General features: G+C 43.5%; 1 pseudogene; it reads right to left on the bottom strand.

The window, feature by feature from the left end:
- The window catches only part of LOC142055063 (small ribosomal subunit protein uS5m-like), a 71,142-nt pseudogene extending 58,737 nt beyond the window's left edge, over positions 1 to 12,405 (bottom strand).
- Between the last annotated feature and the right edge of the window lie 874 nt (positions 12,406 to 13,279).

The following is a 13,279-nucleotide window of genomic DNA, read 5'->3' as shown; positions in this document are numbered from 1 at the left end:
TTACTTTCCAAAGCGAATCAGACTTGAACCTTCTGTCTTGAAGCATAAAGCAAGTTGCAGAAGGGGAAGAAATATTGCAATAGAAAGCGTCACAAGGAAAAGAAGGGTAGAAGGCTTCTAATATTGCTGATGCAGTGAGAATGCACCCTCAAAAAGTAGAAATATTGTTCTAGCAGAAAAACATGCAATAATTTTCCTGGACACAATCAAAAGTGATAAATATATACATTATTAAATACTACATGCTATGAAAAACAAATCTGAAATCAGCCCAATGATCCTGTTCAATATCTTGCTTAATGATCTGGAACGTGGGGCAGAGTGTACCCTCAGCAACTTTGTGGACAATACAAAACAGGGAGGACTGGCTGATACGCCAGAGGGTCGTGCTGCCATCCAGAGGGACCTTGACAGGCTGGAGAAATGGGCTGACAGGAACATTATGAAGTTCAACAAAGTCAAGTGCAAAGTCGTGCACCCAGGGAGGAGCCACATACACCAATACATCCTGGGGGCTGAACGGCTGGATAGCAGCTTGGCAGAAAAGGACCTGGGGGATCCTGGCGGCCACCAAGATGACCATGAGCCAGAAATGTGCCCTTGCAGCAAAAAAGGCCAACAGCATCCTGGGCTGCGTTAGGTGGACTGTTGCCCTCTGTACTAAGCACTGGTGAGACACACCTGGAGCACCGCGTCCAGTTCTGGGCTCCCCAGTACAAGAGGCGTGGACATACTGTAGAATTGGACATTAGGAAAAGGTTCTTCACTCAGAGGGTGGTTGGTCACTTGAACAGGCTCCCCACAGAAATGGTCAGGGCATCAAGCTTGTCAGTGTTCAAGGAGTGTCTGGATGACGCTTTTAGTCATGTGGTTTAGTTTTAGGTAGTCCTGCAAAGAGCAGGGAATTGGACTTGATGATCCTTATGAGTCCCTTCCAACTTCAGATATTGTATGTTTCTATGAGAAAGTCCAGTGAAGGGTTACAAAGATGATTGAGGGATTGGAGCATTTCTCATAAAAGGAGCGTCTGAGAGAGCTGGGACCATTTAGCATGGAGAAAAGCATGCTCAGGAGGGATCTTACCTATGTATATAAATATCTGAAGGGAGGGTATAAAGAAGACTGAGCCAGGCTCCTCTCATTGGTGCCCAGTGAGAGGACAAGAGGCAATAGGCGTAAATTTAAAAACAAAAAATCCCATCTGAATATAAGAAAACTTTTTTTTTTTTCCTCTCCGCTGAACATGGTCCTGGGTAATCTATTCTAGTTGACCCTGCTTTGAGCAGGGAAGGTGAACTAGATGATCTCCAGAGGCTTCCAACCTCAACTATTCTGTGATTCTGCAAATTCGTGAACCTGACTTACTCTGGCACCTTGAAAGGAGAATGTACCTCCAGAAGTACCTTCCTCATGGCCCTCTGGATTTGATATTACAAGCTAGCCAGTTACACATGCTCTTATCTCCAGAACAGATTACTTCAATATAGCATACATGGTGGTGCATTTCTGCCAGGTAGCTCAGCTAACGTAGACATGTTGCTATTCTATTAGCCAAAGGGAGCATGTTATAACTGCTAAGGCTCAGGTGCTTACCTACAACAATGAAAGCAAGATATACTTTCTTTTATTGACCAGCAGAGGGGTGGTTCTGAAGAATCCAAGTAAGGAATCCATATTTTTCCTACTTACATAATCAATCAATCCAAACAGTGTGCATATTCAACCAACTAAAAAGGGCTATACTGTCCTGAAATCAATTATTCAACATGTTATTTGGAAAATTGTAATAGAATTTTAAAAAATTTAAATTCTACCTCTTCCTAAACTACATCTAAATTCAATCTTTCCAGCTAGATTTTAAAAGCAGAACATAAGCATGATTTTTGTCATGTTCTATTACCATCCAGTATCAACAAAAGAACAATATATCATAGGAGTAACTGAAACATGGTGGGACTCCTCAAACGACTGGGGGATCGCAATGGACAGTTACAAGCTCTTTCATAAGGACAGGCAAGGTAGAAGAGGTGGAGGAGTCGCACTCTACATCAAGGAACACCTTGAATGTATTGAAGTCAACTATGGTGATTGCAACTGCTCTATCGAATGCCACTGGGTTAAAGTCAAAGGGGTCATCTCCAAGCAGGACCTCACAGAGGGCATCTGCTATCGACCTCCTAACCATGTTGATGAAGCCGACGAAGCGATATTTGGGGCACTAAAGCAAGCTTCTGGCCAACAGAACCTGGTCCTGATGGGTGACTTCAACTACCCAGACATCGCTGGAAGAACAATAGGGCAGCTTGCATGTCATCCACCAAGTTCCTGGAATGTATAGAGGACTGTTTCCTGATACAAATGTCAGATGTGCCAGCCAGGAAGGAGGCACTGCTGGACTTGCTATTCACAAACCAAGAAAGCCTGCTCTGTAATATCTTGGTTAGTGATAGCCTTGGCTGCAGTGACCACAATATTGTGGAGTTTGGGATCCTGCTGAGTGTGCTGAAGGTCAGCTCTAAGACAAGGATTCTTCATTTTAGAAGAGCAAACTTCAGCGCACTCAGGGCTCACTTGGGAGGGATTCGATAGGAGGCTTCCATGGAATACAAAGGAGCTAGTGAGAGCTGGGAATTCTTCAAGAACTCTCTATTGGAAGCACAAAGCCAATTTATCCCCTACAAAGGAAAAGGAAGTAAGCGGAGCAAGAGGCCCCCATGGCTCAACCATGACTTCCTGGGTCTACTCAAATCCAAAACGGAAGCACACCAGAAATGGAGAAGTGGAGGATTATCCGCTGAGAACTACAAGGGCATAGCCAGAGAGTGCAGAAATGCAGTCAGAAAAGCAAAAGCCCAAATTGAATTGAAACTGGCTGTAGACATAAAAAATAACAAGAAAGGGTTCTTCAGACATGTCAACCACAAGCAGAAAAAGAAGGAAAACGTAGGCCCACTGTTAAACAGAAAAGGACAATCAATCACCAATGATGCAGAAAAGGCAGAGGTCCTCAACACCTTCTTCACCTCAGTCTTTACCAGCACTGTAGGGTCCCAGGCTTTGGGAACAAAATTGCCGATTGACCCAAACACCAACCCGCTATCAGTGAAGGAAGAGTTAGTATATGAATTACTACACGAGCTTGACCCCCACATGGGCCCTGATGACATTCACCCGAGGGTGTTGAGAGCGCTTGCTGACATCATCGCAAGGCCGCTCTCCATAATCTTTGAGAAGTCACGGAGAACGGGGGATGTCCCGGACGACTGGAGGAAGGCAAATGTTACCCCTACCTGCAAGAAGGGCTCGAGGGAGGATCCAGGTAACTATAGGCTCATTAGCCTTACTTCAAACCCTGGGAAAGTTACTGAACGAATCCTCCTCAGGGCCATCACAAGTCAATTGAAGCACGTGATTGGGAAAAGCCAGTCTGGCTTCACTAAAGGCAGATCATGCTTGACAAACCTGGTGGCCTTCTACGACAAAGTGACTTGCCTGGTTGACATGGGGCAGGTGGTGGACATTGTTTACCTGGACTTCTCCAAAGCCTTTGATACGGTCCCCCACAGTCTCCTCCTGGAGAAATTGATGTGTTACGGTCTAGACAAGTGGTCTGTGCAGTGGGTGGGGAACTGGCTGATGGGCCGCACCCAAAGGGTGGTGGTAAATAGCTCTTTCTCAAACTGGCAACCTGTCACTAGTGGGGTCCCCCAGGGATCGATACTGGGCCCAATCTTATTCAATATCTTCATAAGTGCTCTGGATAACGGCATCAAGTGTAGCCTGATGAAGTTTGCAGATGACACCAAGTTGAGTGGGGAAGTAGACACTCCAGAAGGGAGAGCTGCTCTGCAGGGAGATCTGGATAGGCTGGAAGAGTGGGCCAGCAAGAACCTTATGAAGTTCAACAAGGAAAAGTATAAGATCATGCACCTGGGAAAACATAATCTGGGAACGCAGCACAGACTGGGATCCACCTGGCTGGAGAGCAGCTCTGTGGAAAGGGACCTGGGGGTCCTGGTGGAGAGGAAGCTCAACATGAGCAAACAGTGTGCTGCTGCAGCCCAAAAGGCCAACATGATGCTGGGTTGCATCAAAAAGGGCATCTGCTGGTGATCAGCAGAGATAAAGAAGTCATTATCCCACTCTACTCAGCGCTTGTCAGGCCACACCTGGAGTACTGTGTACAGTTCTGGTCCCCTCTATACAAAAAGGATGTGGACAGGCTGGAAGGGGTCCAGAGAAAGGCTACCAAGCTGATCAGAGGACTGGGGAGTCTGCCATACGAGGATAGGCTGGGAGAACTGGGTTTGTTCAGCCTTGAGAAAAGGAGGCTTAGAGGGAATCTCATCACCATGTACCAGTACTTAAGGGGTAGTTACAAAGAAGATGGAGACTCCCTTTTTACACAGAGTCACATGGAGAGGACAAGGGGGAATGGACACAAGCTGCTCTTGGGGAGATTCTGACTGGACACGAGAGGGAAATTTTTCACACTGAGGACAGTCAACCATTGGAATAATCTCCCCAGGGAAGTGGCTGACTCAGCCACGTTGGATACTTTCAAGAGTCGTCTGGACAGAGTGCTGGGCCATCTTGTCTAGACTGTCCTCTTGCTAGGAAGGTTGGACTAGATGATCTCTGAGGTCCCTTCCAACCTGTGATTCTGTGAATATATTTTTTGAAGTCAGCTCTTTCTAGGCAAATAACAATCAGTTCAGTTAACTGGGGTAACATAGCAGGAAGTTCTAAAAAGTTCCTTCGAAAGTAGCCTTAAAAGGTGAATTTATTGTCATTTACGTCTACGAAAAGTTAAAGTTGACAATAAAACTCCATTATGAAAATTTTGTGAAAAACTATTAATTTTCACAAAATAAAAAGCAGCCTAGAGAAAAAAAAAAAGGCAGCAAAAAATAGGAATAGAAGATTCTTAACTCTCTGGTTAAATTCACAGAGAATGCAGAACATATCAGTTAGTCATAGTATGAGACACATAGAATATGCTAGTCACTACCCAAACACTTCCTTTTACTTCAAACTGCTACTGAACTAGCAGCCTCTCCTAATACGAACTACATAGTGTTAATAACTCTATAAACACTCAAGTTTTGAGTTGTTTTGTTTTTAATATGCATTTAATGACAAACTGTTAATCTAAAAGATTAAATTAACAGCTCATCTGAGAATAATTGTCACTAAAATTATGTGAGGTATTTATCTTTTGGAATGGCATGCAATTAAAGAATTTATTTTTTTAAAAAATAACATCGTGTATCTACAACTAATTTAAAATTGCACTGTGTGGCAGTATTTATAATTTCCCTTGTTGCACCCTTTAATTGCCTACAGCTGGAAACTGCCTCAAAATAACTTGCAAAATCTAATTCCATCTTCTTCATGCACTTACGTATTTTTTCATACCTCAAACATGACTTGAAGTGGCACACTTCACATACTTCCTGTTGCCCTATAAATGATCTTTTCACATACATAAGCCCATCTACTGATAATTTCCTTGAATAAGCTTCTTTTAATACAAAGACATAACAACTCCTAGGTCTTAATACTTTTTTGAGAAAAATGAGAAAAAAAATATCTGGACATTTATGTACAAATGCACTGGTTCAGGCTAGTGCCCTAAGCAGCTCAGTATTCTGCCTCCACCAAGCACTACAAACAGCTGCCTGCAGAAGAGTAAAAAGTGAGCAAATATGCACAATACTGTCCTCTGCAGTTTCTCAGTCTCTGACTATTTTCAGTAGAGGTGATATCCTCAGAACCATGTAAACATCTTGCATCCACAACATTCCTTGGTAAGGAGTTCCACACACCTACTACTGACCACATAATGAACGAGGTGCTTTTTAGTATTCTTATTTTCAGCCTGCCTTTTATTAGCTCCATGGCATAGTTATCAGGTCAGAAGAGAAAGTCAATTCCTATCCACTCCACATGTGATCTAGCAGACTTCTCATACTTCTCCAGGAAGCCTTTTCAAGACTGAGGAGTTCCAGCCTACTCAGCTATCGCTATAGTAATCATGGTGACCCTCCTCCCCTTTGAACCAGTCTTCTCCTGTTGTGATTTAGTCTTTTGGATATGAAGGGATTTAGAACTTCATCACCTTATATTTATCTACATTGCAATTAATTCACCATTTTATTGCCCATTCACTCATGTCCAGTCAGCATTTCTTTTCTACTTTAAATAACTTGATACCATCACCAAAATTAACTACCTTGCTGCTGAACCCCTTTTCCAGTGAGCTTATGAACATGCAAACTAGTACAGCTGTTTATGGAATTCCACTGGTGATCTCCACCTGACAAAAGAGCTCCAACACTCATCCCTACCTTTCAGTGAATTATTTAAACATACCACGACCTCCTCTCATATGCCGCATCTGCTGAACTTCTTAAAAGTCTGTGGTGAGGAACTCTGCTAAAAGCTATTTGGAAACCATGCATGTAGTGCATTAACTGGATCACCGTTATCCTACTGACTCTCTCAGACAAACCAGCAAACACACCCAAGCTCCAACAGATTTGTAAGGTTGAGTTTTCCATTACTAAAGGCATGCATAATATTTTTATCAAGCTTTTTTTAAAAGATTGGTGCCATTTTTACCACCTTCCACCCTTCAGGTACCAAATCAATTTCAAAGGGGAGGTTACACACTCTTATTAGTAATTCATCTTTTTCATCCTGGAGTTCTCTTAGAATTCTTTTGTGAATAGTTTCTGATTCTGCTAACGATCATCCTGCAGATTTGTCCCATAACCTCTTTCACAGTTATTTTAATTTCAGAAATATCCGCTAACTCTTACCACCATCACCACCAAGGGGTACCATACGGAAATCTCTTGTTTCTTTTTCCAGTGAATAATGATGCAAAGAATCAATTTAGCTTTTCTGCCTTGCCATCGCTGAGCACCCCTCTTATATCCTGTTTGTTAAACTGGCTCTACAGACATTCACTTTGAGTTATCTACTGAAGCAACATTTTATTAGCTAAAATATGATAAATAACTGGTCAAGATTCAGAACATCAGGAACACCACTAACTGTCTGGGCCAGGCTCAAACGTACATCAAAACATTACAGTGAGAAAGTCATTGCTTTGTTTGAATTGGTCCTCTGGACTTCTAGCATGGGAGGTGATGGTTTCTTTCCCAGTTCTGTAATACAAAAGCATATTCTAAATTCTCTTCCTATGAAACAATACATTCATTTGGAAAACAAAACATAAGAGAGTATTAGACAGTTTACTTCATTAACAAAAATATTTGCAATGCAATTTTGTTTTGGTTGTTAGTTTCAGAAGATGGTAACCTTTTTTTTTTTTTTTTGCCAATGAAAGTAGGAGTAAAACAATGATGGAAATCTGAAAAAAGTCTATAAAGAGGCAATAAAACCAGGACAAAATGACAAGAGTAAGAAGAATCAAGAGGCAGTGGAATCAGATTAATAACTGCTGCAGAAATAAAATTCTGACAGAAGGGCTGGGGCACAGAAGAGGAAAAAAGTCAAATGTAAGACAAAGAAGCAGCCAAATAAACACTGGTGTGATAGAAAAAGGTCAGATGATCTTCAACTGATCTCAAGATGTCTGGCAATCCAACATTATTTTAAAAAGGTACTATAATGAATTGTAATAGTCAGATATTGTAAAAGTTGTTAAAGCCCAGGGTGAGACTTCACTGAAACCAGTGACAAATCTCCTATTTTCTTTAAGGATTCAATCTCTTTGAAAGTGAGAGCAATTTATACTTTTAATACTGGCAGTGAGAGAATACCAGTTCTGAGCTGGCAATCAAAATTATATCTCTAGGAAAGCCTAGGGCTGTGTTGACCATATTTTGGACACTGGGAGATGAGACTGTTTTGGTCTCTGTATTGCAGCAGGGCAAAAGAGGGAGGAGGAAGACACAGCAAAAAAAACCTCCCAAACCCACATGATTCCTGAAGTCTGAAACACCAAGTGCTGGTATTTAATAAAGTATACCCACACACTCCTCTACACATACTGCTACCAAGGGAACAGACACTTTGAAAGGAGAGCAAAGAATAAAATATTTATAGAATATAAACAGTTTTGAAATGTCACATCTCAGTAAAACAGCATTTTGACATGTAAGTACTGTACAGTTAATGCATCACATCCTCCATTCCCTACGCATGCTCCAAACATCCCTGATGGGACTTTTATTTAAAATTTAAAATGTCTCTTACAATAAGCTATTCAAAACTGAAAAGTTTGTAAAAGCAAGGCAGGTCATGAATGCTGGACTGATGTCTTGCCACCAGCAAAAGACATGTCAACAAAGCAGAAAAAAACCCCATGCTTACTATATTTAAGTCATGCTCTGCACTAACATTAACTCCCCAGTGATACTTACTTCCCTGCTACAAATGTTACAGTTAAAACCCTGCACTGACTATTAAGTGTTGCCCTTTGCTAGCTAAATACAAAATTATATAGAAGTATAAATATAGATATATCCATAAAACCATTTCATTCTTCTCACAAGCTGCAACAGAAGAGTGAATCTCAAGACAGGTGGAAAAGTAAACCTAATGGGTTAACAGTCTAATTTCTGCAAACTTTAAATTCCTAATAGATTTCTTTCTAACACTCACCCTCGTTCATATACAAGTCTACTACTTTAATATACCTGTTTCATTATAACTTTCCTAACCTTTATTTCAGCTACATACAGGTTTAACATGCCACTTTTAGGAGATTTATGCACAGGGTGCAGCATCTGTCACCACCTACAATGCCCAAAATTGACATGCATTGCCATTTGTTTGCTATATCACCTAACATTCTGAAAGATAGTAAGCATCCGGGACATCCACATATTTACCTTACTAGCGAATGCAGTGTTCAGCAAGCCTGAGTGCTAATTTTTTTTTTAAACAATTGGCAACAATGTAATAATCCCCTCTACTCCTATAATTATTTTCCACAGGAATTAAATACTGAAAACTGTTCTTACTCAAGTTCCATAGCTGAGAGAAAGAAACACTGCATGAAGTTGGTTTCACCAGTAAGAACTGCACTGCAAAAAAAAACCTTTTAAAAAGAGCCATCAAGATGCTTATTGTGTGGTTATAATTAGACCTTTGGAAAAATTGCTCAAGTATAGTTCCAGATATACCTATGGGAGGCTCTAAGCTGAAATAATCACAGCATTCTCAAAAGGCTTATGTACAAGGAAACAGAGATGTTCTGATTAAATTCCAGATTGCAGTTCTGCAGATATCAAGCACTATTAACTTAGCCTCTAATGGGCAGTGAAGGGGTTTTTTTTTGCCTGGTTTCTCTGTTTGACATTTTGCTTGCTGCTTTTTATTCAAATGAAACTGTTATGCACAGAAATAACGCACTCTATACAAACAATCACAACAGAGACAACACTTCAAAATCATTACTATTTTTGTCACATCATCTCATAAGTGGTCAAGAAAGGCCCATGTAGTAATTAAATCTTTGCGCTGATACAAACTGCTTTTACAAAAAATCCTCCAGCTACCCTGGAAAATTTTAGATGCAAAGAACTTAATTTCTCAAGCTAAAACCATGCATTTAAAAATCACTGCACGTGGAAAGGTTCACTATCTTCCTGGGCTAAACACAGAACACAAAGGTAAGCAAATAGAAGGAGCTAGAGGGTCACACCTGAAAAGGCACACATTATTTTAATAAATTATTTAGGAGCAGTTGCAGCCTTTTACTTTTCCTGGCCTAACTGCACAAAATTTTTTTCTTTAGGATATACTCTGTGACTAGACAGTAAAAATGTTTCCCTCCTCCAAGGGAACACCACCGGCCTGCTTTCAAACCTTCCCAAATGCTCAGTTTGGCTACAGAACTTCATTATAGACTGCCCTGAGGAAGAAGAGAGACCAGAAATTCATTAACTGCTTAAATTTTTTTTTTAGGAGTGGAGGCAAGGAAGTTTTTAGAGGACTGTAGAAGCTAGAAAAAGCTAGAGAACTTTATTTTGCCTTTCATGGTGGAGGAGAAAGAAGGGACATCCTCTGATGAAAGCAAAAAACGTGCCCAGCTTCCAGGTGTTCTAATACTAACCTCGAATACACTTTTACCAATGTAATCTGGCCTTTCTTCCCACCTCGGTCACCAGCTTTCCCTGAGAACACACAGGCATTAATTTAGTTCATCCTGACTTTTGCCTAGAACTTAAGTGCACACAAGCTACCTGGGCTGTATAAGGGATTCTGAGACAGGTTCACCAAGATTTTTTTAGCAGGATGCATAGCTGATGGCATACAATGACTCCAACGACAGAAATCACTTTGGAGATAAAGTGAAAACAAAAGGAGACAGAAAGACATAGCATGTATCCCAAAGCTGTCTCCAGCGCTGCAGATTTCCCCCTGTAAGAAGTTCCCACAGTACACGTGTACTTTTCATCAGGACCCTTTTAGACTCCTCACTGGGTACATGCAGGCTAGCTGAATCCAAAATGCTTATCATTAGGGGATGCCAACAATCCAGAGGAAAGCAAAGAGATGAAGAGAATTTTTTCCTGCTCCTACCAGTTGCTACCCAGGAGAACCTACCAAAGGGATTCACAGCTGCAAGGTCATAAGGACAACAGCATGAGAAAAAGGGGAAAATATTGTCCCAAAGGCTCTGCAACAGTGCCAGGGCAGCTTGGGTGAAAGGGGACAGAACTGCTGAAAGGCAGGCAGGAAAGTTGCAAATGAAGGGTACTTAGCAATACAAAGGTTAAAGTGCCCCTGGCACTGCAGTAACTACACCTACACAGCCTTAAGTTTGTGTCAAAACCTCAGTAGTATTCACTGTGTATACAGTATACTGCTTAAACAGTATACACTGTATAATGAAAAGACTTAAATTTTCTCTAACGAGAAGGACGCAGGTCAAAAAAAATCTATATAAAAATTAACTATATATTTAGAAAATGCCACCCAGCAAAAGTTTTCAGTTATACAGTATCATTTCTCCTTCACCAAAAGACAATTTTCTAGCCATAGCTTTTGAAGGAAAAATGCAAAGCCAACTCTGACCCTTCATGGAAAAGATATACATGCTCGCCTTTCCTCCTCAGTATACTTAAATGTATTATTTTTTCCAGTAGAGGTTAGAGTTTTGAAAAGTGACTGCAGAGGATTAAAATCCAGAAAGAAGTGGCTACTGAGGAATTCAGCAAGTCTAGAAAACAAATTTAGATTCCTATCAATTAAAAATATCCAGGAAGACATAAGAGGAGAAGGACAGAAAGAATGGGAAGAAAACAATACTTGAACTACAAAGCAAACCACCTCACTCCATTATCCTAAGGCCTACATTACTGCCCAGATTACTCTGATGGGATGAGTGATATAGGTTTGCAAAGGCACAGCTGGCCTGCCCCAAACCCGGCAAGGATGAGTGAGATCTGCATGCCTAAAGGCCATTTATGAAGTACATGTTTACTGCATGTGGAGAAACAAACATGGAAATTCATAAGTAGTGACAGCAGCAACCCTGCCCACTAATGACAATGCAAGTGTAAAGCTAGTTATTTCACAAGGTATTAATCATAATTCCTGCCCTGGAGAAGAATAACACATGCAAGAGCAACTAGGTTCATGCTACCTAGCAAAATACAGGCTTTAAAAAAATATTTGTTTGGAAAGTCCCATTGACATTGTTTAAATATAAAACAGAATTCTCATCTAGCTCTTGTAGGACCCAGAGCGATTGAACAGACAAGGGAATATATGCGACTGTGGTGTGTTCTTGCTTCTCTTGCTTCTCCAAGGGTTGTTTTCGAGTTAATTACTTGCCGTTTATTATTGTGCCACAGTAGCCATTGCTGAGTCTCACAGATGGAGCTGAGTCCAACAAACAGCAAAGCACTTTTTCCACACTGGAATTAATACAGTGGAGGGAAAAATCAGTGCAAGGGCTTATAAAATACAGCGCGCGTGTGTACAGACACCCACGTATGACGGCGACCAGCCGCCTCCGGCGCACAGACGCGCCCTCTCTCGCGTCCCCGGCAGCCCCGCCGCTATGACCCCAGAGCGGGCCGGCAGCTGGCCGCAAGGGGAACAGATTGCTCTCGCCACAGGGAGCTCTCACCGGCGCGAAGGCGGCCGGGACGCAGCACGCCCGCCCTCCCTGCACACACATGCAGGGCACCGCCTCCCGTGGGGACTGCCCGCACCGGCCCGCTGCCACGGGAGACGGGCCCACGAGCGGTGACCGCCTAACCCCCACCCCGAGGAGGCGCCCCCGGCACCGCGTCCTCCCCCATCACCTCGCCACGCCGCTCGGAAGGCGCCATAGCTGCACGCCCTGCCGATCGCCGCCACCGCCGCCGCCGCCATACCGGCCCCTTCCCCCACCACAGGCCACCGCGCTTAGCTGCCCTGCGCGCTGCCTGATGAGAAAGTGAAGGCAGCGAGCCACCGGCTCGGAGGAAAACTAGGGCGAAGCGGCGAAAACCAACGGCTGACACTTGGCTGAAGACTTACTGAAACGCCCCCACCGCCCCGGCCCCTTCCCGCCAGCAGCTGCACAGTTAAAAGTCCAACAGGCAAGCGTCAGAACAGCTCCACAACAGAGGCCCGTCGCAGGACCCCAACGGCTGCCGAGGCCCTGCCCGACGGTGGGGCGGGCGTTGAGGGCTGCTGGGAAGCAGGTCTCCACCGTGGCCTGAGGGGGTTGAAGTAAATAGCCGGTGCCGGCAGCTCTGGGTGTGGGCTGCGGGTGCGGCGTGGGGCTCGGCGGAGCTCGGGGTCTGCGCTGGGGCTGGCGCCGGGCTCTGCCCAGAACAGAACCTCGCGTGAACAGCGGGGCTCGCACGGTTTTCCTGGGGGTTACGGTCTCTGTTCCGGTGGTTGCGTTCCCCTTTCGCGCACCTGCGGTGCAGTGGGCTGTGCAGGGCTTCTAGCGGGTGGGGGCTCGGGCTTCTCAGAGGCAGCGTTTTTCTCCGTGGCTCTGCGTTGCTGCTCAGAATGACAGCCAAAGCATGCTTGCGCTTGTGGCAGGAAGATGCGCGGGGGAGGTTTAGGTTGGGTATTAGGAAAAGGTTCTTCACCCAGAGGGTGGTGGAGCACTGGAACAGGCTCCTCAGGGATGCGGTCACGGCGCCAAGCCTAACAATACTCGAGGAGCACTTTGACAATGCCTCAGATACATGGTGGGAATTTGGGGCTGCCCTGTGCAGGGACAGGAGTTAGACTCGATGATCTTTGTGGGTTTCTTCCAACTCAGGACATTCTGTGACTCTATGAATGC

Source organism: Phalacrocorax aristotelis, chromosome 3 (genome assembly GCF_949628215.1).
Source record: "Phalacrocorax aristotelis chromosome 3, bGulAri2.1, whole genome shotgun sequence".
Classification (NCBI taxonomy): Eukaryota; Metazoa; Chordata; class Aves; order Suliformes; family Phalacrocoracidae; genus Phalacrocorax; species Phalacrocorax aristotelis.
The sequence above is the reverse complement of the archived record's forward strand: the minus strand, read 5'-3'. Positions and strand labels throughout refer to the sequence as shown.